Below are 26,159 nucleotides of genomic sequence, written 5' to 3'. Positions count from 1 at the left end.
TTTGCGTGCAGTGCACCAGTGCAACTTCAGGCTCCCTTTCCACTCCTGAAAATGCTGCAGCCCCTCCCTTCTCAGAGCTTCTGCCCAGACAATTCCCTCTGTCTAGAACATCCTACCCACCCTCACCTAGTTAAATGCAATTCACCTTTCACATATCAATTCAAAAACTACTCATGAGGCTCACGCCTGTAATCTCAGCACCTTGGGAGGCCGAGGCAGGTAAATTGCCTTTGGTCAGGAGTTCAACGCCGGCCTGGCCAACATAGTAAAACCCCATCTCTACTAAAAATACAAAAAAATTAGCTGGGCATGGTGGCGGGCGCCTGTAATCACAGCTAGTCAGGAGGCTGAGGCAGGAGAATCACTTGAACCCGGGAGGTGGAGGTTGCAGTGAGCTGAGATCAAACCAGTGCACTCCAGCCTGGGCAACAAGAGCAAAACTCCAACTCAAAAAAAAAAAAGCTACTTCTGCAAGACAGCTTTTTTACTAGCCCTCCTACCCCAAGTCTAGATGAGATTCTTCTGTTGTATATGTTCTGGTAGCTTCCTGTGCTCATGTCACAGTTTGTACAGTCATTGTATAACTATGTGGTCCTTTCATTAATATCCCCCTTCCACACCAAACCATAAGCTGTGTCAAGACAGAGACCATGCCTGTTTGGCTCACACTGGATTCCCAGAGCCTAACACAATGGCTGGCCTGTAGTAGGCACTCTATACATTTGCTGAATAAACAAACCATATCACATCCTGACACTCTACCATAAAAAATGGTCAGGCCAAATAAAGGCACAGTGAGGAAAATATTTAATAGGAAGTCTGTTCTGAACGTGGCCTAGTCAACTGGCTCTACATACTATCAGCACTCGTAAATCGATTGTTCTCAGGTGAATCTGCTTTTATCTTTGTCTGTGCTATGATGACAACCTTGACAAAGAATCAGTTTAACCTAAGGGTAGCATAATACCATAGAAGGATTAGGTTCGGCAGCCTGTTACAGAAAACCCAAAATAACAGGGGCTTAAACAAGAAAGATAAATATATTTCTCCTTCATTGTAAACAGGTCTATAGAAGTTACTGAGGACTGGTATGGTGCTTGATGGTGATAAGACCCAGGTTCCATTTACTTTTTGTTTTGTTTCGTTTTTTGAGACAAAGTATCACTCTGTCACCAGGCTGGAGTGCAGTGGTGCAATCTTGGCTCACTGCAACCTATGCCTCCCAGGTTCAAGCAACTCTCCTGCCTCCCAAGTAGTTGGGATAATAGGCATGCACCACACACCTGGCTAATTTTTGTATTTTCAGTAGACAGGGTTTCACCATATGGGCCAGGCTGTTCTCAAACTCCCGACCTCAGGTGATCTGCCCACATCAGCCTCACAAAGTGCTGGGCTGACAGGCATGGGCTAGTGTGCCTGGCCCAGGTTCCATCTATCTTGCTGCTACAGTCTCTGCATCATCTGCTTCTACTTCATGGTCCACAATGGCTGCTCCGGTCCAGTCATCTCACCCAATTCCAGGCATCAGGAAGAAAAAATGGGATAAAAAAGGGTGAGAATCCCCATTTTCTGAAAATTTCAGCAAAAATCCTCTTGCCAGAATATAGTCACATAGGCATAAGTGACCAAAAGGGAAGCTAGAAAACGTTGTCTTTTTTTTTTTTTTGAGACATGGTCGCAGTCACCCAGATTAGAGAGCAGTGGTGCAATCAGGGTTCACTGAAGCCTTGGCCACCCGGGCTCAAGCAATCCTCCAACCTCAGCCTCCCAAGTAGCTGGGACTACAAGCATGAGCCACCATGCCTAGCTGGTTTTTTATTTTTTGTAGACATGGGGTTTTGCCATGTTGCCCAGGATGGTTTCGAACTCCTAGACTTGGGCAATTTCCCCACCTTGGCCTCCCAAAGTGCTAGGATTGCAGAAGTGAGCCACTGTGCCAGGCCAAAAATATGTTCTTTAATCCAGGAGAAACATAAATAACTTATAAAGAAAGGAAGATGATATTGGGAAATAGTCAGCAGTTTCTTCCACAGATTACTCAACGCAAGATAACAAACTGTCATTGAGTTCTGCAACGTGTCTTGCTTTTACTTTTATTTTCTATCTTGATAAATGTTTGCTACATTTACACTATCCCAAAGGCAGACTTAACATTTCATATTTTATATACCCGCCAGTTCTATTGCATACCTTTCTTGCTTTATAATCAGTTTTTGAGAATTTCACTATCTCAATGGATTTCATACTCTGAAAAACATAAAAATGTGACCAGATTAACGCTTACATAAAAACTAAATGCAACCAGTCTGATTCTTCTCAAATAGCTTCATTATAGGTTTTCTGTTGATGAAGAACCTTGCATTTTTCTACAAATCTCTCTAATATATTCCCTTACAATATATGTATTTTTGGTCATATAATTCCTACATTTCCTAAAACATCAGTAGTTGAATTATTGTTTATAAAAGAAAACATAGGTAGAAATATTCAAGAGGTAGGCCAGGCATGATGGCTCATGCCTATAATCTTAGCACTTTGGGAGGCAGAGGCAGATGGATCACCTGAAGTCAGGAGTTCGAGACCAGCCTGGTCAACATAGTGAAACCCCATCTCTACTGAAAATACAAAAATGACCTGGGCATGGTGGCTCATGCCTGTAATCCCAGCTACTCAGGAGGCTGAGGCACAAGAATCACTTGAGCCTAGGAGGCAGAAGTTGCAGTGAGCCAAGATCACGCCACTGCACATCAATCTGGGTGACAGAGCAAAGCTCCATCTAAAAAAAAAAAAGGAGAGAGAGAGAGAGAGAGGAGGGGGGTATGTCAAACCAAGCCAAAATCTTCTGTTTAAAAAAAAAAAAAAAAAAGAAAGAAAGAAAGAAAAAGTTTCTTCAGACTTCTACCACTAAGCTCTTGGCATTTCATAAATTAAGAGAAAGAGCTGGGTAGGAAGTAAGATGGAAATCCCTAAAACTATTCTAAAAACAGCAATCTAGTGACACTAGCAACAGTTGCTAGAAGCTTAAAGAAAGCCTCCACAAAATTGCTAGAGATGCTTCCTCACTTGTTTCTAGCAAGTCTCTCTCTGTGGGTGACAATGTTTGTGCCCAGTTTAGATTCAGTGTCTGTACAGCAGTCTTAAAGCAAGTTTTTTTTTATTAGCCACAACAACATGTATAAGATTTTACTGTGAACAAAAGTCATTTCAGAAAGCCAGATCCAAGGACATGGTATACTAGATAATAACCAAATCTCACAATTCCATAGCTAGCTTCTCACCCCCCACACCCCAGCACCCTCTCTTGAAGGTAATGGTCTGCTCTTTGCAATCAGGAAATTCGACGACAACCCAGCCTATGATCAAAGGTCTCTCCATGAGCTTTCCCCAGTCTTTTCCCACAGCTGGCAAAGACTCAGCATCTTACTGAACATGAATAAATTTGATTTTTGGACTGGAGGTATGCAAAATCTTGTTATACAGCCCACAATGATCATGCATTTTAAGTTTATTCCTCCTTTCCAGGGCACGTCTTCTCTCTTTTTGGATTTGCGTCCCCTTTCTGAGGCCTACCAAGAGACCAGCCTTGAAAAATTAAAGGGGAAAGTTCTATAACTAGAGTAGACGCAGAAAAGCTAACGTCTTAAAAGAAGAAAAGGAAATAGAATTAAACTCAGCAAAGTGTGAGGATGCCAATAAATGTTATACACACGTACATACACAGAGGACTTAGTCATCAAATAAGCTTAGGAAACACTGATTAAATTATGCAAAGCGTTTCTTTCTTGCAGACCTTCTCAGAGCCTTTAATACTGCCAACATGCTTTATGGATCTCCAAGAGGGGCACAATAAATAGATTTTCTACTTGAACTCTTGTTCACCAGAGCATCTTATATTAGGCAAGTGCTCTGTAGAATACACATGGAAGAACGCTGGACTGGTAAGAAATATACCAAACTTAAGTAGCAATTCTCTTAGGTCCAGAAGTTTATGGTAATTTTAATTATTCTATTTCCAAGTTCTCTATAATGAACTTGCATTGCTTTTACAATCTGGAAAACGTTACACAAAATTTCAAAATAACATTTGAATCTATATTAACATTTTTAAAATATGAAGTATCTGAAGGTAAGATTTTTCTTTTTTATAAGAAATAGAGGTACTTATTGTTCTTAAGATTTATTATATGCCTCCATTGTGCCAGGTTTTGACAGTAATATGGGTAATAAAAAGGAAGAATTATTTCAATGATTTACTACATAGTGCTGGTGGCCTGAAAGAGGAAAAGAAACTCTTTAAAGATTTCCTCCTCTGCTAACAAATAAGCCAAAAACCTGAAAACATAATAAAAATACTTGTACAATATTAATCTTAAAAATATGTATTACTGTGCTTTTCTTCCCTAACCATTTAAAAAAAAATCTTCCTTTAGGTTTAATGTTTTATCTTTTTTTAAATACCCTATATATAAAAACTTGTTAGGATGCATTATAAATAAAAGTTTATCAGTAGATCCTTGTTGAACTCTATTACTTATTATTTCATCAATTTACTGAATGCTACTCTATGCCAGGAAATGCACTACCATGGAAAAATTCCACGTAAACAGATCCTTCCTCATGATGAGTTTATTTTAGTAGCTGATTATCTAAACAAATTTAATACTGTTTACAAAATGATAAAGAAAATACTTAGGACAGAAAAGTTAGATCTATGTAGCTAATATTTTATAATATAATGGTATTTTATGATACAATGGTACTTCATTTCAGTTTGACAATAACAGCAACTTGGACAATCTAGAAAAATAAAATCAAATTTTAATTCTGGTCAAAAGGAAACCATTTTCAATATGCTTGATCCTAAGGCTCCCTAAATTTCCAGTTATACCAGGTTTCTCAAAAGAGACAGGAGGAGCCAGACATCAAAGTCCATCTTTAGCAAGCCTACAAACCACTTTCTTGCTAAAACATTTCTATCTCCAATTAAAACCACAATGACTAAACTGGTATGGCCACTCTCCAGGTTCACCATAAACAAAATAACTCAACTTCTAACCTACCAGGCTCTTCTCCTTATGGAATATTCTTAGGCAATGCTAGAATAGTCCCCTTCGTTCCAACTGAGAGAAAAATCAAGAATGGTTAACGGGACACTCTAATCTAGGAGAGTTGGGACTTGATATATCTATCAAGAGAGGCAAGCAATATGCTTTTATTTACCTGGGCCTCAACACTCAAGATGAGACCAGAAAGTCTCATAGTCATCTCCCCACAGCCCAAAGGGGAGAAACTGAGGAATTACGTCAGCAAAAAGCTCCACTGTCAGACCTGCCAGTCCACTAGGCTAACCACAACCAGACATAAGGACCACAAATAGGCACAAGCTCCCTTGCTTCCAGACCTGGATAAAGAGATCACATTTTGTGACTAGCAGCTTAATTGCTTAGAAAAATTATGTTGCCCTGTCTAATTACAGCTTTGCTGGAACTCACTTTCTAGAAAGTCTTGAGATTTCCTCCAATTTCACTAAGCAGTGCTTTAATGATTGCAGTAGATCCATGGAATGATATTAGAAAAGCTCTTTATTTAGAGGAATAAGTTTCCATGAATCGAATCAAAAAAAAAAAAAAACAAAGTCCACCATTTTTAAGCATTTACTATGTACATATGGTGACTGCATATGTAATATGTTTCTAGTTCACACTACTGAATATCTTCAGAAGTCACTATTCCAGCCAACAGCAGGAAGAAAAACTTTAAAAAATAAATAAAACCCTTAAAGAACCTAAGAAACAAGGATTCCAATGTCACAGAAATACAGCTTTACGACAAAAAAAAAAAAAAAAAAAAAAAAAAAAAAAAAAAAAGACTTCAAAAGTAAGAGAAACTTGGGCCTGAACTCTACATTTTCTAAGTGTTAATTGAATCAGTGCTAATAAATTCAACTTAGTTGGGCCTTCCTAAAACTAACATATTAAAGCATAACTGAAAACTGAGAAAACCTGCAGAGAACTGTCTTAGTCTGCTTGGATTGCTATAACAAAATATCTTAGACTAAATATAAGGTAGATTTATTGCTTATAGTTCTGGAGACTGGCAAGTCCAAGGTCAAGGTAGCAGCAGATTTTTATATCCAGTGAAGGCCCATTCCTCAGGTACCTTCTTGCTCTGTCCTCATGTGGCAGAGAAGGCAAACAAGCTCCCTTGGGCCTCTTTCATAAGGGACTAATCCCATTCATGAAGCCTGAGCCTTCATGACCTAATCACTCCCAAAGGCTCCACCTCTTAGCATGATCACACTGGGGATTACGTTTCAACATATGAATTTTGGTGGGGACACAAACATTCAAACCATAGCAAGGGCGGACACAGGAAATATGTGTGGGCTCAAATCAGGAGAGTTAAGAAATAAAATAGTATTACAAATAGACATTGAACTATTATTCTGCCACTCAGGAATGCAAACATACGATGACATATGGATAAAAGTTAGCAAACACTCATCACTGTCATCCAAAATAAAAGTATCAAAACAACCAAATACTCCTCACAAATGGGAGCCACATCTCAAAGCACAAAGAAATTCAACTCGACTTACGTGGCTATAAATGGCAACGGAAGCAGCTGCTACTCAAGTTTCAACTTTCTTAATAGCTCATGTCAGCAGCGACACAAAAGGTAGAGTGATTTTTTTTAAATGCTTGGACAAGACTCTATTAAGCAACTACCCATAGCATAATGGGAAAACTGAGTTAGATTTGCGCATCACAGAATACAATGGCAGTAGAAGAAAGCGACTTCCCACCTTCTTATTAATTTAGCAAAGAAGAAGAATGTATCATCAGCTTCCAGACTGGTCAGTATATAAGCAGCAGGCAGTATTTTTTGTTTACCTTCCTGTCTTTCTGAAGGATCATCTATTTACAATGTTCCTAATATTATGTGCTAATAATCACGTCCATTTACTGTCACCAACCGTATGCTGAGATAGAATTGGGACAAAATGCCAGGTGTTTCATGTGTCAGAACTCATCTACCAGTTGAAACTGTTGCTGGGGAGATAGAAAAATGGAAGATGGGAAAAATCACAACATTTACAAAGGCAGCTTACTATTCACTTTCTACCCCATCAAATCTAACTAATGCCAGGCAGTGGTTTGACAAAATTTTAAAGACAGCTGACTCTACATCTCAAGCAATGATGCTAATTTTCTCTTTAGCTATCTATACCCTTGCTCTAGAGACATGACCTATCATATTCCACACATGGTAAAGGCATGTGTACAAGTGGGTGACCTGTGGGTAGCCAATCCTGAATCTACAGTTGGCCCTCCATATGATGGTTTCTACATCTGCCATTGGTTTTAATTCAACCAACCACAAATCTAAAATATTTAGGAGGGGGGTAAAAATTAAAAATAACGATACAATAATAAAGGCCAGGCATAGTGGCTCATGCCCATAATTCCAGCATTTGGGGAGGCCGAGGCAGGTGGATGACCTGAGGTCAGAATTTTGAGACCAGCATGGCCAACATAGTAAAACCTGTCTCTACTGAAAGTACAAAATTTAGCTGGGCATGGTGTAGCATGCCTGCAATCCCAGCTACTCGGAAGGCTGAGACAGGAGAATCACTTGAACCCAGGAGGCAGAGGTTGCAGTGAGCCAAGATTGTGTCACTATACTCCAGCCTGGGTGACAGAGCAAGACTCCATCCCAAAAATAATAATACAAATTTTTAAAAAAATGTATAAAGACAAGAAAAAAAAGATACAGTATAACAACTATTTACATTGTATTAGGTATTGTAAGCAATCTTGAGATGATTTAAAGTATATGGGAGAATGTATATAGGTTATGTGCAAATACTATGCCATTTTATATCAGGGACTTGAGCATCCCTGGATTTGGGTATCTACAAGAGTCCTGAAACCAATCCCCCGTGGATACCAAGGGACACCAGTATACATATGTGACTTATTTTAAGAAACAATATGAACATTTTTATTTACAAAGCTGTGGGGGGGGTTATTTTTCCTAACAGTGATATAAACTTCCTGTCCCACGAAAATACCATGAGGCCACATTTCTCATCTGTATGTATTACTCAAGGTCAGTAAGTGGCTAGAGCCATCAGTTACTGTGACACTGAAATATCTTTACATTTAGGGAAAATTAGAAGGCCAGAAAAGTGAATCAAGACCGATCAAATAAAAGCTGCATCTAAATTCTTTCAGAAACATTCTAAAAACTAAGAAGAAAGAAAAATAAAATATATTCCCTAATACAGTTCTCAACTATCATGTAACTCCTTTTGCCAAACTGAGAGTAGTAAACAGAAAAAAGTGGAAAAAGAGAGGGATGAATACAAAGTTTGAACCCTATCCCAATGCTTCATTCCTAATCACCTGCTCTGTCCCCAAACCAGAAAATGCCATCAGGGACACAAGCACAACATGGCCACATGAGTCCTGATGAAGGTCAGGCTTTGAAGAATGAAATGTAAGGAAGACATGGGGTAAGAGGGAAGAGTCATCCTATAATCCCATGAATGTGTGTGCCTTGCCTAACCCCTAAATTTTTTTTTCCTCAGTCTGTTACCCAGGCTGGAGTACAATGGCACTAACATAGCTCACTGCAGCCTGGAATTTCTGGGGCTCAAGTGATATTCCTGCCTCAGCCTCCCATGTAGCTAGAACCACAAGTATTTACCACTACACCTGGCTATTTTTTTTTTAAGAGATGCAATTCTCTATGTTGCCCAGACTGGTCTTGAACTCTTGGCCTCAAACAAATCCTCCTGCCTCAGCCTCCCAAAGCACTGGGATCACAGGCATGAGCTACCTCACCCAGCCCCATAACCCCTGTATTCTTAAATCATTCTGCCCAGCCATCCCTACAATGGGAGCTTGAATTCCCAGGCTCCTGATGCTGCTACCCATCTCATTTATACTGCAACAGTCTTCCCAACCCCCTATGCAACATTTTCCCATTGGAGCCACCCTACCCTGCATTGCTGCTAGATTTATCTTCCTGACAAACATTTTCCACAGTTAAAACACCTACAGTAATTTCCCAGGATCAGTCACTACTCTGATTGGCTTTCATGCATTCCCTCATTTCATCCTCACTATAACATCATGAGACACGTACAATATTATTGTTTTTCCCATTTTAGAGATGAGGAAACTGAGGTACAGTGTGGTTGGTAACTTACCTGAGATTACACAGCTAGGAAGCAGCAGAGCCAGAATTGGAACCCAGATGACCCAACTTCAAGCCCAATACCCACAACCCCCATGTTCTAATGTCAATAAAATAAAATCCAAACACTCAAGCCTGGCAACCAGGTACCTCTGTATCTTTCCAGTCTTGTTTCTCTTTATTCCCCTTTGTCCCTTCCTTACTACCTAGTGTGCTGCTAACAATGCAGTCCATGTGGTTAATAGGAGTTGACTGAATAAATGTCCAAGCTAATGAATGAACAGTCAGTTTTTATTTTATTCAAGTATGGTCCTTATTTTGAATGTCATAAAACAAAATTGTTTCAGCTTCTGCCCAGGAAATCTAATCTTTGAACATGACACCAGGCAACAAAGAGATTGCACAGAACTTATTAGGTTAATTATTCATTTGCTCACTGTCAGCAAGGGCTTCCAAGCAAGGCAGCACTAACAGATCTGCCTCCCAGATGTGTGACAAGTCACACTGGAGGGAGTAGCTGGGCATAGGTTGCTGAAATATGGCTCCCAGGTCCAGGAAACAGATTCCTTACAATGTACCCTGAAAGAAAATTTAGCAACCCTATCATAGGGAAATCACATTGACAGAAGTCCTGGGTACCTAGAGAGCAAAACCAATGGCTTTATATAAATTAGGCTTTGTCCAGTGGCAAGAAGTGAAATAAAATCAAAACCCAAACTTAATTTTTATCGTGCTTGAGAGGACACAAGTCATTTACACAAAAGCTCTCACATAATCCCCATAGCAACGGACTGAGGCCTTATTATTCCCATTTGGCTGATGAGGAAACTGAGGTTTAAAGATGTTAATGGGAACACCCAAAACCACACAATGGAGGTAAGACAAGAACCCAAGGCTCTCTCCAAATCAGGCCCAAGGATCCCAGCTGTGAAGAGTGATCACTTTCTAACAGTCTCTTCCCCACACATACAGCCTCTGTCATGGTAGAGGAAAGTTCTGCTCAACTCAGACCAAAAGTCCAAACTGGGCTGGCTGAGGAATAGAGGAGCCCGAGGTGAAGTGGGAAATGGCTGTGGCAAGGGCCCCCCCGTTGCACTTATGACACTCACCCCAACAAGTGTGTGCAGCAACTAATCACTTGGGACAGGGCTTCCCTCCTCATCCTTCCCCTTCCCACCTTCACCCTCCACCTCAAAAACTACCCAAGCAACACAAAAGCAGAGGAAAAGAAACTACCCATACCCACACTTGTCCCTCCTGGCTGCCTGCCCACTGCTGCTGCAGGGACAGAGCGCAAAACCCAATTATCTTTAACCTGGTTCACTTTATGTGTCAAATTGGAGGGGGGTTCTGGATAAGATTAAATTTAAGTGAATGAACTTTGGATGAAACAGTCTTCCCTTTATAAGGTGGGTGAGACTCATCCAATCAGTTAAAGGCCTGAATAGAAAAAAAAGACTGGCCATCCCAAGCAAGAGGAACTTCTCCAGCAGACTGCCTTGAGAGTACAACAGCATCATCAGCTCTCTGGGGGCTAGAGCCTGGTGGTCCACACTACAGATTGTAGATTTCCTAGCCTCCATGATCATGTAAGCCAGTTCCCTATAATAGTTTACATATATATATATATATATATATATATATATATATATATATATGTGCATATATTCCTTATAATTCCTCTGTGATCATGTAAGTCAATTCCTTGTTATAACATATATATATATAGAGAGAGAGAGAGAGAGATAGAGAGAGAGAGAGAGAGAGAGAGAGGAGAAAGACATAGAGACACAGACATAGCTCCTATTGGATCTGTATCTGTGGCAAACTCTGCCTCATACAGGGCACAACTTGTAATGGAGGACCACTGTGGGAACAAATTCTTGCTACAAACATGGGATGCTCTCTGGGGAGATGAGGGGGAGGAAGTCAAAGCAGGGGTAGCATGCGGTGTCCATGTGGCGGGAGATACTGAAGTATGTGTAGTTCAGGAAGTGATGATGGTGGGGGTGCTGGAGTTGAGTAGAAATTTCATTTAGGGAGAACTAACAGTTTTAGCTATGCATGAAGGAAGTTAATTACTCTTGGAAACTCTGTAATATGTAAGAAAACTGTGGTATACAGCTGATCTTCGTTAAGAAAATCCCACAAGTTGGCCAAGTGTGGTGGCTCATACCTGTAATCCCACACTTTGAAGGCAAAGGTGGGAGGATGGCTTGAGGCCAGGAGTTTGGGACCAGGCTGGGAAACATAGTGAGACCCCTATCTCTACAAAAAAAATACAATAATTAGCTGAGCATGGTGGTGTACGCCTGTAGACCCAACTACTTGGGAGGCTGAGGCTGGAGGAGTGCTTGAGCCCAGAAATTCCAGGCCACAGCAAACTGTGACTGTGCCACTGTTCTCCAGCCTAGGCAACAGAGTGAGACCTTGTCTCAAAAAGTAAAGAAATTTAAAAAAAAATTTTTTTTAAGAAAAAAAATCCCACTAGAAAACACATTTGACAAGTAATTTTTATCAAGTCACTAAACCTTCTTGAAACAGGGCCAGATTAATATTATTAAAGAAGAAGAGCTTCCCAAATTTGCTTTATATGTGGGAGGATATGGTGGCCACCAACATACTTTTATTCAAACATACACTGGGGAGCAAAAAGTTTTTATAACACAGCCAAGAAAGTATACAACATCCTATTTATTTTAGAGATGTAATTTCAGCAAACACGTTCAATAAAACACATAATCTCCTCATCAGCTGCACTAAAGTTTATTTTTAAACAGAAATTCAAAATATTTAAGCCATAATCCTATCACAGCTGCAGGAGGATCGTCAATGCAGAGTTCTAGGTTTACATTCACTCTCACCAAAATATCTTTCGTTACAGCATTATTTTGAGAATATTTATCATGTTGATAATTAAAGCAAAAAAGTCTATCTACATCTTGCTTTCATTATCACAGTAGTTTTCAAAGAAGTTTCTACGTTTAAAATATATGACAGTTATTAAGTTTAAAAGCATATAATGAAAATAACATTGAAAGTGAAAGACTAATAAAAGAGTGCTGACTGAGTCCAGAAATCATAATCTACTCATGAAATTCTTTGTGGTGGCATATTTTAAAATTTCATTAGACAATGACAGTCTTATCAGGCAGGTTGTTTTGAACTGCAAATAACAGAATAGCCAATTAAAATTTGCTTAAGCAATTTGGACACTGATTTATCTCTTAACAAAATCTCTAGAGGTAGGTGGTCTAGGTTCAATAGGTCAGTGACCAGGTAGTTCAGTGGTTTGGTGATGTCATTGTAGGTCCAGGCTCTGACCATCTTATCGCTCTACCAGCCTGGGTTTTTGGCAACCACCTCCTTGTGATTGTAGGATAGCTGCAGCAACAACACATCATCACACAAGGATGTTCAAAACAGGAAAGCTGGGGCCAGGGAGCTGTAATGGGTACCTATCTCCCTGCGTCTTTTTATCAAGGAGGAGTATCTTTCCCAGAAGGCCCCAGTTGACTTCCATGAAGTCTCACAGACCAGAACGAAGTCACATGCTCACTTCCAACCAATTTGTGGCAAATGGGCATAGGATTGCCACTAGCAGAGAAGCCTTCATTCATTCACTCCCTCAGGCTGGGCATGCTGCCACTGAACGCCTGAATAAAACTGTGGTCTGTTAGCAAGGAAGAAAGTGTGGTGGGCAGTCAACAGTGCCCCCTAAATGTAGGTAAAGAATAACAGCTTATACTGTTGAGCACATCTAGTACCAGGCACCTTACTATACACCTTATGTGCATTCTCTCATTTAATTCTCACTAGCTAGAGGCCATTATCATCTCTATTTCTCAGATGAGGAAACTGAGGCACAGTTTACACCCTTAATTAATGCTTTACCCAAGAAAGAGTAGAGGCTAGAAATCGTGTCTTGATAGGTCTTTTATTTAAATTCTATTTAAATAGAATTTAAATCTAGACAGTCTGATCCTAGAGCCAGCAAAGACTTTACTTGTAACTGAAAAAAATGCAGAGGCAGAAAAGACAACTGACAAGGCTAGAGAATTCATTCTGGGTGGTATGTTAGTTAAAGGAGAAGAACTGTAAAGCCCTTCAAGTTTCAGATGAAACATATCTCACTTCACCCATTTTCACTGCATTATGCTAAGAAAGGAGAAAACTTGTGAGTTAACAAGGTTTATAATGCTTCTTTTTAAACATATTTTATTTATTACTAATATATTTTTTAATGTTTTTAAATTCATATATATTGCTAAAACTATAACAAAGATGTTTATTTCTTGATAGGTCTTTTATATACTTTATTATAATACACATATATACATTTTACTACGCTTTTTTCCAAACCTTTTTCTTTGTTCACTGTCTTCCTGAATATGTTGAGTAGCTTAAAAACATCCATATTTTATTTGTCTGTTGTTGTCCATCCAAATTCTTTCTCATTTTTCACCATCAGAAATAATAGCACAATAAATACCTTTGTTCTTACAGTTTTTTTTTTCTTTCGAATAAATTCCAAGGAGTGGGTTACTAGGTCAAAAAGTCTGAACAATTGTGTGACTTTTTACATCCACTGCCAATGTGTTCTCGAAAAGAACTGAACTAATTAGCATTGCTGCCAGAAATATAAAAATATACTCGTTTTCTGAGATCACATCAGCTTTGTATTATTTGTATTTATATTAGTTTAATAGTCATAAAATGATTTCTCATTTTTTTTTTCCTTCCATTGCTTTGATTTGGAGTGGAGTGCTTTTCTATAGGCATGCTTGCAAGTATTTCCTCCTGTGAAAAATCTGTTCTTACTCTTTGCCTATTAATCTTTCTGGATCTCGGTGCTGTTGTGATTCACATATTTCAAAACAAAGTTGGCTGAATTTTATTCCTGCAAACTGAATGCAGACTGAATGACTGGTTCGTCTAGACTTACACTTGGGCGGACCCAAATTCCAGCTTGTTTCCTCAACCTCCTAAATTTCAACAACTGAGGCATAAATGTCAATCTCAGCTATAAAAATATGAAAAAGAATGTTTCCACTGCTTAGTTTTTTTTTCTCCAAAAGACATACTAGGACTGCTATATTCAAAAATTCTGAGAGTAATATTAACATTTATGCATGAGTTCTTGTTTTTATAATCAATTACACTCTCCAAATGAAGGATTATTCTTTCAGGATGGAAATAATAGCCATGGTAAGATACCTTTTGTGTCTTTATCCTGAAATTGCTAAGTGCATAATCAAAGGGGGAATAAAGCAAAAAATTTTGCTTAAGTAGGAAAAAAGTCTCAAAATAATACATACAATAAAACTATTTAATCTTTCAGCAAAAAAATAACAGGCATTGGTACAAACAAACTTTTTTTGGACTCCACCACTCTGCCTGTTATCTATTTTTTGTTACCTAAATATTTATTCCCAAACCAGAATCCCTAACAAAGACTTAAAATATAGATTCCTGCTCCCCCTTGTCCCTGGTCTAACAAATCAAAATCCTTAGGGTTGCATCCTGATAATCTACATTTTTAAAATAGTCCTCAAGTTTTCAAATATTTTAGCTGCAAAATTCTCATTTTAAACTGAATCCTTATAAGAACCATAAGGCTAATATTTATACTGATTTTTAAATGCTTCTAGGCAAAAGGCCTGTATTTACTCCTCCAGTGATTCGAAAAGAGTATCTGAAAGACAGTTTACACCTTAATTAATCCTTTACCCAAGAAAGAGTAGAGGCCAGAAACAAACATTTTTGACTTTTTATAGTACCTGACTGCTTGAAAAGCTCTTTGTAAGCTGATGATAGGTACAGATCATGTGGCATCCAGTATCAACACTCTTAAGGCTAACTTACTCAGGATACTCCCTGAAGTATTCAGGAATTCTTAGTTCTATTACAAAGATTTTGTTGCTGTGATAGTGATTTTGTTTGTTTATTTAGAAAAATAAAAGTAAAAAAAAAATAGCTCCTGTAGGCCGGGCATGGTTGCTCACGTCTGTAATCCAAGTACTTTGGGAGGCCTGAGGCAGGTGTATCACAAGGTCAGAAGTTCAAGACCAGCCTGGCCAACATGGTGAAAACCTGTCTCTACTAAAAATACAAAAAGTAGCCAGGCCTGGTGGCATGTGCCTGCAATCCCAGCTACTCAGGAGGCTGAGGCAGGAGAATTGTTTGAACCCAGGAGGCAAAGGTTGCAGTGAGCCGAGATCATGCCATTGCACTCCAGCCTGGGTGACAGAGCAAGACTCCGTCTGAAAAAAAACAAAACAAAACAAAACAAAAACTCCTGTATAATGATGGTACAATCGTAATTTTCTTTTCTTTAATATCTTAAGGAAATTGTTTTTATACTTTAGGGAAAATTAAAACAGGATCATTAAAAGAAACATTCTGAATTTATCTACTGATTGCTTTTGAAGCACTGTCAGAAGACTGACATTATCTCAGTTAATAAGATTATTAGACTCTTATTCCAGGATATCAATAAACACAGTGGATAGTTTATTAGTGTATTCAACAATATCAATATCCACATTCTACCACTATATATTGTCTACACATACATACAAACATATTCCACATGTCAAGAAAAATTAAGTGGTTTAATGTCTTCAATGTTGATTTCTGCATTATTCTATTAATATGAATTATGCTATATATATTTATTCCATATATGTGTGGAATATACATATAAAAAGAAATGTATATTTCTACATTCTGGTTCTGGAAGAACCTGAGACCAGAAAGACATTAATGTAGATGCCTTCATAAGTCAATTATTTACTAACTCTCCAAGATATTCCCATGTAGGTGTTTAAATCACAGAAAAGGACTTCAGCTGGAATCTCTCCTAGCTAAAGTAAAAGCACTGCAGTTAGTTTTGTCTTCTTTCTGTGGCCAAGAAAAAGAAAGTCACACCATGTGCAGTAGGCTATGAGGAGATACAGACAGGCAACTCTACGTGGGCTACAAGTGAAAGAGTTAACTATTTACAAGCCCACTGATGCCACCAACACTGTATAAATCTCATTATTCTGCCTCATTCCAGAAACACACTCATAATCTGTGCAGGGTTCTTGAAAGATTACATTAATGTTTCTTAGCCCAGCCACCTACCATGGGAGTATTCTGTACACAATTCGGTAATACCCAGACAGCGAATCTTCTGCCCTCACTTAACTAAAACAAGCAAAAATAATCACTCAACATGATTTCAGGTTAAACCTCCAACTCCAAGGCCAGGGCAATGACTCACACCTGTAATTCCAATACTTTGGGAGGCTGAGGCAGGCAGATCACCTGAGGTCAGGAGTTTGAGACCAGCCTGGCCATCATGGAGAAACCCCATCCCTACTAAAAATACAAAATTAGCTGGGTGTGATGGCATGTGCCTGTTAATCCCAGCTATACTTGGGAGGCTGAGACAGGAGAATCACTTGAACCCAGGGAGACAGAGGCTGCTGTGAGCCAAGAATGCCCCAGTGCATTCCAGCCTGGGCAATAGAGTGAGATCCCATCTTAAAAAAAAAAAAAAAAAAAAAAAAAAACTTCAAACTCCAGCCTGTAATTGGCCAGAAATTTTAGTACTCCCTGAACTATCCTACCAAAATGTCCTAACAGCAGAGGAGCATCTCTTAAATACAAAATTAATTATTCTCTCTCATGATTATCTTTAAAATTATTGCAAATGTTCCACCTTAGTACACGTGTATATTGTGTATAGACACACATACATACACATGTATATATACAGACACACACATATATATTTGTTTTAACATCAAAATCATGTTTACTCTAAAACTAGGGGGGAAATTCATCCTCTGGGAGTATATACCAGGTGTACTATAGCACCTCATCATGTCCCCAGTGGGGTACACACCTATCAGATTGCCTGCCTTTTTCAAAATGCTCCCCTTCCATCCTTGAAACACACGTCTACCAATCAGGTTCCTAAGAGCAAGGTGCTGACCTGAGGCCCACAGTGATAGTTAACTGAACCAGAGAAGTACTCAGCTCAGGGCAGCCAAGGAGATTCCCTGCCCAGAGAATATGAGAAGGAGAGAAAGAGTGTCACTCTCTCTTTGGCTGAACCTGTAAGCCACATGTTCCATGACTGTGGTCCAAGAAGTCAGAAGGGCGGTCTTTAGAAAAGGAAGGAATGAAGAAGATACTCAGAGAGAAACAGACAGCGGAGGCAGGATGGGAATGCTGCCTGTTCCTCGCAGAGTCCTGTCTATGGGGTCACCCTTCCTGGGGCTGGGCTCCATCCTTTTGAAAGCTCAGCTCCCTGAGTAGTCACCTCAGCATACACAGAACACACAGAACACTGTTGTGAGAAACTCCAGCTAAGTGACAAAACAAAACGCAGGCCCAATACAGCAGCCTGGGGCCTTATTCACTAAGAGGCCAATTACTTGCTATGGGCACACCCCAACTCTGAAAGAAAAACCAAATTAGCAACCATGCACGCTCCTATTTGGATATAAGCTAGGTATCCCTTCTTATCTAGCAAAAAGACATAAATCTACCATGCCTTGCTTTAACTGTCATAGTTTTGGAATTGAGACACTATAAACTATAAGTTATGGGCCCAAAACAAAAAGAAGAACTACAGGCCTGTCTGTGAACTTCCTTTTTCCAGGCTGTTACATGCTTTGCTGTTGCCACCTCTGATGGTGTGATAAGAGGTGGCCCCCTTGGGTTTCCCCAGCCAGGCTGCCCCATTGAAGGCAGCTACACAGTAGCCAGGACAAGCCAGCCAGAGCCAATAGGGCTGAAGCCCTGACCAAGGTAACAATGCTCCTGGAGTCAGATAATGAAAAACAGAGCAGGAAGGACCCTGCGCTTCATGCAAGACTTTCACCAAATAAAGAAAGCTTAATCATGCATCTGTGCTGTACATTGCAGGGGGACTGTGAAAAGCATAATGTCTGGGTGCAGTTTAAAAATAAGGAATCTTGAACTATCTGGTCTAACTTTAGAAAAATATTTGGAGGGGATTTTTAAGATACTCTGAATTTATACTTCTTAACAGAGGCTGTCTTTCATATATGTGGTTTGTGAGAAAACGTGTGGATGATCTGTAATTTGAGCCTGTTTTCAAAGCTTAGACACAGTGTCATTGGATTCCTACCATTTTCATTTAATTCTGTAGATGGCAGAATACTAAGACCTAAGAAATTAAAAAGGAAAAAATTTCAGATAATGAACTAGTTTCTAGTAACTGTCCAACAATGGACCAGGCTGGTTTCTGAATCACTAAGTCTCCGAACTTGACAACTGTTAAGACCAGATCCCTAACTGTCAGGAGCATGAGTACAAAAGATTCCTGCTGTTCTATGATGTGTTTCCAACTATGTGTCTTTGAAAGACCTTTCAACTTTAATGCTCCAAAATTTAGATGTTTTCCATACACCAACGGCTCTGTAAGAAGTACACGTAAGCACAGCAGAGCCAAAAGACAACTTGAACACAGGTTATCTACATCAAAGTAACAAAACCAAAGTGCATTTGTCATTACAGAAGGAAATAAACTGAGGCAGATGAACAGAAAAAAAAAATGTTATGAATTTGAAACACCTACTTTCAGGCTTGAGTTTTTAATAGACTTTTAAGATTCTTTTCAAAGAAGGCTTCAGGTATATACAAACACATTAATCCTCCTTAGAATAGATTTAAAACAAAGGCCTTGGTGTTTCGGAAAATGGGATAGGAAAAGCAGGGGGTTTAAGGCCCGGTATAGAAACAAGTCAAGAAGTTCATATTCTAAGCTAATGGCTCCTATGCGATTTGAGGTAGCCACATCACCCTAGTCCAAGACTTCACGTACTCCCAATAAATCGTAAACTGTCCTGTCAGGGGGCTTCAGCCTTCTCATAGATCACAGAAGAAAGACCAACTCTATAAAGAGAGAGGAAGAGGAAAAAACTGTATTCATTCTTTGGATGCCTCAGGAGGTACAGAAAAGAGAGAAGTCAGTTGATGTCCTTAAACCTAAAAGCAGCTCATCTTCAAAAAAGAAAAAAAAAAAAAATGGAAGAATAGGTGAAAATTCCAATCCAATCTCCAAGAAGAAAGCACTCTGCCTGCACAGGGTTAGTGTTTAAAATTTCAGGTGCATAAGCTTAAGCAGATTCCAGGACTCTCTTTGAGGTGGTAGCAATCACTGTGTTGGATTTCTTTATAGGCAAGGTCATTAGCTCTCTTTCAGGTAATTTTGCAAAGGAAATCAGTTGGACAAATGTGAGTACCATGTAGACCCACCTGAGAAAGCTAAATATTTACCAGTTCAGTTTGGTATGACAATAGTTTTTAAGAGGTATTTTCTAAAAAACAAATTAAAAGCACACTGAAAGACAAAGTTTTTTTTACTTGAAAAGAGTCAACTGACAGTAATAGTCAGCTTTTTAGTGATTATTATAAATCTTTGGGGAAAAAAATCATGACTTTCTTCAGTTCCATTTTTGGTTTTTTAGTATCTTAAAACAATTCAATATTTTTGCACAATTTTTATTGTGTAAAGTACACATAAAATTTACCATGTTATAACTGAAAGAGTATAATTGGATTGTTTGTAACACAAAGGATAAATGCTTAAGGGGATGGATACCCATTCTCCATGAGGTACTTATATCACATTGCATGCATATATCAAAACATTTCATGTACACATACATACACCTACTGTGTACCCACAAAAATAAAAATAAATTTTTTTAATTTACCATTTTAACCATCTTTAAGTGTATAGTTCACTGGGACTAAGTATATTCACATTATTGTACAACCATTACCATCATTCATCGCCAGAAATTTTTCCCCATCCCATTCTGAAACTCTGTGCCAGTTCAACAGTAACTTCCCATTACCTCCGCCCCTTAACCCCTGGTAATCACTATTCTACTTTCTGTCTCTCTGAATTTGACTTCTCTAGGTATCTTATATAAATAAAATTCATAGAGTAGTTGTTCTTGTGTCTGGCCTATTTTGCTTAGCATAATATCTTCAAATTCAGCTATGTTATAGCACGTATCAGAATTTCCTTCAATTTTATTTTATAATTATTATTTATTTATTTATTTATTTATTTTTGAGACTGAGTCTTGCTCTGTCACCCAGGCTGGAATACAGTGGCGTGATCTCAGCTCACTGCAACCTCTGCCCCAGGTTCAAGCAATTCTCCTGCCTCAGCCTTGCAAGGAGCTGGGATTACAGGCATGTACCACCACACTCGGCTAATTTTTTCTTTTGTATTTTTAGTAGAGACAAGTTTCATCATGTTGGCCAGGCTGGTCTTGAACTCCTGACCTCAAGTGATCCATCCACGTCAGCCTACCAAAGTGCTGCAATTACTTTGGGAATTTTGTACTCGGCCAGAATTTCCTTCCTTTTTAAGGCTGAATAATATTCCTTTATATGTACGTACCATATTTTGTTTACCAATTCATCTGTCATTGGACATCTGAGATACTTCCATCTTTTGGTTATCACAGATAATGCTGCTATAAACATGAAAGTACAAATATCTGTTCACCTCTCTGTTTTCAATTCTTTTGGATATATACCTAGACATAGGATTGCTACATCAAATGGTAATTCTATATATAACTTTTTGAGAAACCATCACACAGTTTTTCATAGCAGCTGCACCATTTTACATTCCCAACAGCAAAGCACAAGGTCTCCAATTTCTCCACATCCTCACTAACACTTGTTGTTTTCTGGTTTTTCGATAAATAGTCACCCTAATGAGTATGACATGGTATCTCATTTGTGGTTTTGACTGGCTTTCCCTAATGATTAGTGATTGCTTCATTTTCTTCAAAATGCTGTTTCAAAATATGTCCTCATGTTTTGTTTCAGGATCTCTTTCCATAGGACAGAAATGTAATCCTTGCTCTGAGTAGACATTCACAAAGTGTTCTGGGAGTTCTGAAGAACTTCCAACACACTAAAATTTAGAAGCCAGAGTTTCCATTATGGAAGTCTCAACCACGTACCAAACCCTGCAGCCTAGACAGAAAGATGTTGCCAAAAGTTTCCTCCTAGACTCTTAAAAGACTAGGTAAAGCAGCCTTAAGCACAGTTTTCCTACAAAGGCAATAACGTAAGCTTTTACTGTCCAGGAAGATTAATGAACTGGGTGAGTAAAAATGAAAAGCAGGATGATCCCAGCACTCTGGGCCCAGGGATGCAAGTTTGGGCCACTGAGTCCAGCACTGCAGCTCCTACCAGAGGCCCTCCCTGAGCAGCTCCTGCCCACACATACGTATCTGTATCCCCTCTCCCAGAGCTACACACTAAGAATACAACGCAGCAACAGATTCAACCTTAAAAATAACTTCATAAACCTAAGAAGCAAAAACAAAGGTACTTGGGAGATATGGGAGTTAAAAATCCAGTTTTGAGACAGGTCCTTCTTAAATTCCCCGGATCTAGGTTCCTCTTATCTAGCCCACCAGGATTTTTCAGACTCCTGAAGATAATCTGTTTCCCTTCTGCATCTAAGCTCATCCAGCCTTCATTAGGCTGCCTGAAAATTTCACTTTCAAACCTTTTCTCTTTTTTGTTAAATTGTCATCCTCCAACTCACAGTCACTAATTCAACAGCCAACAAGCATATGTCGCAGACTCCAATGTGCCAGGTGCTGAGCTTGGCACTGGAGACACCATGATGAATAAGACCGGACCCCAGCAGGAAGGGCTTGCCACAGAGGGAGTCTGCCTTCTCTAGGTTCTTACTTTATCTAAAATGCTAAATTAAAGTATCTCCTGGGGCATATAACCACCTTTTGCTCATCTATAAATAGGGTCACTTGCTATAACTCATTGAAAAGAATGTGGTCCAGGAGTTTCACATTTGTGTGGGATTCCCATGAGTGTGCACATAATTTGAGTAGAAAGAGAAAAGAAAAGAAGAAAAGAGGATGTGATCCAATAAAGAAAACAGGTCATACTACCTTATATGACCTTGAGGAAAATCATGCATCCACAGCCTCACTTAAAAAATGGTAAGAATATTTTTCCTAGAAACAGAGACCTGAACCAAACAATTTTTTTAAAGGAAAATTCATCAAATGATTTTTTTGCCAACCAGAAAAAAAGAAAAAAAAAGATAGACAATCTTTTCTTTAAAAAACTTGTTTCTTTTCTAATTTTTTTCTTTCTAAAAACATGAGTCTGTACACCAAAGATAAAGCTTTGATGACTGTGCACACCCTGTCTCTTCTATAGCAGCTGTATTGCTGCCGAGCCTTCTGAAGAGTATTTAAGGAGGAGTGGTAAACGAGGGACCCTAGAGAATCTGAGAGCTTTTGTTGCTAAACAAAAAATCAGTACAACGCTTGAGACGTTATACTACTACGACAACAAGAACATTTGTCTCGTATCAAGCAAGTGACACTGGCCTCCAGTGATGGCCAGAAGAGACAGCCTGAAAGTCTAGCTCATCCTTACGAAGGAAACAGAATCTGAAAAAAACTCACACCTCAAAATCATCTCTTCTGTGTGATGGGATAAGAGAAAAACCGAGAGCAAGATGCAAATTCACATGCAACTAGAAATCACAACTAAAAATCTATAATGTATGATATGTGCTAGGCTTTACAACAAGAGTCTATCAGAAACAGCTTAATTCCTACTAGCCAGGACAAAATTTTCGCACACTGTTATACAAACAAATCTTCCTAGCCATACGGTAGTTCCCTCTGATAGAGCACTCTGGGAGGAGAGCAATAAACAAAATCCAGACAGGAAGTAGCCAGAAAGAATACATGGCAGAGCTTTCTGGCACTATCTTCTTATACAGAAACAAGAGACATATTTTTATTTTAATAAAATTATCTTAGAACCCAGGCCCTAAAATTACTTATTAATATGATTCCCCAGAGGTGGGGAAAGTTATAACTGAGGTTGTAATGTTTTGGCTCCATTCCTAGAGTCAACATCATAAAGTGAACTCTATTTACCGACCACCGACAACTCCAGAATCAAATTCCTATCCAGAATAAACTATTTTTACCTACCCCCTAGTGGGTGCTCTTTCAGAAGTCTTTTCTCATTTTAAGGCATATGGATTTGTGGTAACGGAAATTCCACGTAAAAATTGCAACCTACCAAAATGAGTCCATTCTTTCCACAGAAAAATGTTTGAAGAAACTACAGTCACTTTTAGGTTAAGATTGACAGGCCGGCCAGGCGCGGTGGCTCAAGCCTGTAATCCCAGCACTTTGGGAGGCCGAGGCGGGTGGATCACAAGTTCAAGAGATCGAGACCATCCTGGTCAACATGGTGAAACCCCGTCTCTACTAAAAATACAAAAAAAAAAAAAAAAAAAAAAATTAGCTGGGCATGGCGGCGCGTGCCTGTAATCCCAGCTACTCAGGAGGCTGAGGCAGGAGAATTGCTTGAACCCAGGAGGCGGAGGTTGCGGTGAGCCGAGATCGCGCCATTGCACTCCAGCCTGGGTAACAAGAGCGAAACTCCGTCTCAAAAAAAAAAAAAAAAAAAAAAAAAAAAGATTGACAGGCCAGATGTGGTGGCTTACACTTGTAATCCCAGCACTTTGGGAGGCTGAGGTGGGTGATCACTTGAGGCCAAGAGTTCAGGGCCAATTTGGCCAGTGTGGTAAAACCCCATCTCTACTAAAAATACGAAAACCTAGCTGGGCATGGTGGTAGCACATGCCTGTAATTCCAGTTACTTGGGAGGCTGAGACAGGAGAATCACTTGAACCCAGGAGGTGAAGGTTGCAGTGAGTCGAGATTATATCACTGTACTCCAGCCTGGGAAACATAATGAGACTCTGTTTCAAAAAAAAAAAAAAAACCAAAAACTTTAGACTGACGATGCATTCAAAATTTACTTTCCTAACATGGATGTCTAAACAATACATTAAGCAAGATATAAACATTGCATGATATGGTCTGATGCTGTCTGTGAATAATAATTCCTCTTCCCTGCACTAGGCGCAGCTCTCCTGCCACAGCCCCTCACTCGCTGAAAATGTAAGCCTGCTCCAAGTTCGCCTCCACTCCCTCCTTGGTCAAGAGCACCTCACAGCCGGGCACGGTGGCTCAAGCCTGTAATCCCAGCACTTTGGGAGGCTGAGGCGGGTGGATCACGAGGTCGAGAGATCGAGACCATCCTGGTCAACATGGTGAAACCCCGTCTCTACTAAAAATACAAAAAACTAGCTGGGCGTGGTGGCGCGTGCCTGTAATCCCAGCTACTTAGGAGGCTCAGGCAGGAGAATTGCCTGAACCCAGGAGGCGGAGGTTGCGGTGAGCCGAGATCGCGCCATTGCACTCCAGCCTGGGTAACAAGAGCGAAACTCCGTCTCAAAAAAAAAAAAAAAAAAAAAAAAAAAAAAGAGCACCTCACAACTGCTAAGCCATCTGCTCCCTGAGCATGTGAGAGTGTCCGCAGCCTGGTAGTCTCACCTCCCCTTACCTCACTTATCCCTGGATGCAGCTTCCAATGCCATTACAAGCAACATCCACAGGGCAGCCAGTTTCACTGGGGCTGGGGCTGCCAGTCGGGGAGGCCAGCTCTGGGCTGGGATTGGGGCTGCGTTTGGGAGCCTCATCATTGGTTATGCCAGGAACCCTTCTCTGAAGCAACAGCCCTTCTCCCACACCATTCTGGGCTTTGCCCTCTACGAAGCCATGGGGCTCTTTTGCCTGATGGTGGCGTTTCTCATCCTGTTTGCCATGTGAAGGAGCCATCTCCACCTCCCATAATTCTTTCTCCCATGTCTCATCAGCCCTGTATGTTCCTTTTCCTGTACTCCCCAGGTGGCCTGGGGAACATGGGTAGCTCAGGGTTTGACAGAAGAAAGACAAATACTGTATTAATAAGAAAAAAAAAGGTGTTATGTCAAGTTTGCATTTGCCTAAAAGCCACAGCAGTACACAAACACCAAAGAGTAAATGTCACTATTCCAGTGTAGCAGAGGCTCCTAGCTGTCTCCCCAGTATCCATCTTCTCTTTCCACTATAGTTACAGAACCTTAGCTGGGCATATGGCTGCCTCCTTAAAGATTACATTTCCCAGCCACCCTTGTAGAAAAGTAATTTATGTGATTGATTCTGGCCAATGGAATCAGATGTTTTCAACTTCCAGGTCAAGTTCTTAATAGGAAAGGAGCTAGAAGCCCCGTGCAGTGGTGTGCCTCAGTAGTCCCAGCTACGCCTGAGGCTGAGGCAGAAGGATCACTCAAGCCTAGGAGCCTGAGACCAGCCTAGGCAACATAGTGAGATCACGTTTCTTAGTTTAAAAAGAAAAAAAAAAAAAAGGAAAAGAAAGGAGGCTGTCCTCCTCTTTCCTAGTTTCTTTTCCCATGGTGATAGAAACTGGAGCAACTATCTTAGCTGAAAGATAGAAGCCATGTGGTAGAGAAGGCATAGTAATAAAAGAAAACTTTATACCCAACATCATGGAGCCATCTTCTCAGTCTTGGTTTGTTTATGCTCCGACCATTATAGATGAGAGTAAAATAAACTTCTGTGTTCTTATTTTGACCAAATAAGTATCCTGACTAATACCTCTCTTGAAGCACTCTGAATTCAACAGCTATCTTTTGTTTTGATAGCCATTCCTTAAGCAGAAAGCACCCTAGATTTCTTGAATGGAATTTCCCAGCATGTTTTCAGCATGCACTGTCAGGATTTGATATTAACATCAACCTTTCCGAGTTTTAAGTATCATTTTTCACAATCTCTGCAGTCAGAGCTGCAATAAATAATTCATAACAAGAGGTGGTTTTCTTCCCTTTCCCTCAGGGTATCTTCAGAGAAGGAGGTCTTCAGCTCTAGCACCTATCCAGTAAAGGGCTCGTCTTGTTTTCCTCACCTCTGCATCTTCCCAGAGATGGAAGGATGCTCCTGGGCACTAGAATCCTTCACATCATTTATCGTATGGGAATCTTTCCTTAACCTTTT

The 26,159-nt window shown here is 39.7% G+C and overlaps 1 protein-coding gene and 1 pseudogene across 8 annotated transcripts in view; one reads left to right on the top strand and one right to left on the bottom strand.

Annotated features, from left to right (window-relative positions):
* The window catches only part of ANKRD44 (ankyrin repeat domain 44), a 343,966-nt gene that overhangs the window by 270,541 nt on the left and 47,266 nt on the right, over positions 1–26,159 (bottom strand). The window lies entirely within an intron of this gene.
* LOC120364325 (ATP synthase F(0) complex subunit C2, mitochondrial-like) lies at positions 1,485–24,949 on the top strand (annotated as a pseudogene).

Source organism: Saimiri boliviensis, chromosome 5 (assembly GCF_048565385.1).
Source record: "Saimiri boliviensis isolate mSaiBol1 chromosome 5, mSaiBol1.pri, whole genome shotgun sequence".
In the NCBI taxonomy this organism is placed as follows: Eukaryota; Metazoa; Chordata; class Mammalia; order Primates; family Cebidae; genus Saimiri; species Saimiri boliviensis.
The sequence above is the reverse complement of the archived record's forward strand: the minus strand, read 5'-3'. Positions and strand labels throughout refer to the sequence as shown.